This window comes from Fulmarus glacialis, unplaced genomic scaffold, assembly GCF_000690835.1.
Source record: "Fulmarus glacialis isolate BGI_N327 unplaced genomic scaffold, ASM69083v1 scaffold15863, whole genome shotgun sequence".
NCBI classification, from domain to species: domain Eukaryota; kingdom Metazoa; phylum Chordata; class Aves; order Procellariiformes; family Procellariidae; genus Fulmarus; species Fulmarus glacialis.
In genome coordinates, this window is record NW_009202466.1 from 38,435 (window position 1) to 38,844 (window position 410).

The window sequence follows — 410 nt, forward strand, 5'->3', positions numbered from 1 at the left end:
GGGAGCTGCGGTGGGGTCGCGTCACTCGGCTGGCCCGTGGGGGGACACGGGGCAGCGATGCTGGCCCTCCTGCAGCCCCGGTGTCACCCGTGGGCCAGGGGCCCGTGTCAACTGTGGGATGCAAGCCTGGTGTCACCCGTGGGATGGGAGCCCGTGTCACCTGTGGGACATGGGCCCTGTGTCACCTGTGGGATATGGGCCTGGTGTCATCTGTGGGACAGGGGCCCAGTGTCACCCGTGGGACAGGACCCTGCTGTCACCCCCGTGGCAGGCGTGCTTCCATACCTGCGGGACGTGAGCCCCGTACCCGTGTCAGCTGTGGGACAGGACCCTGCTGTCACCCATGGAATGGGAGCCCGTGTCACCTGTGGGACATAGGCCCATTGTCACGTATGGGACATGGGCCCTGT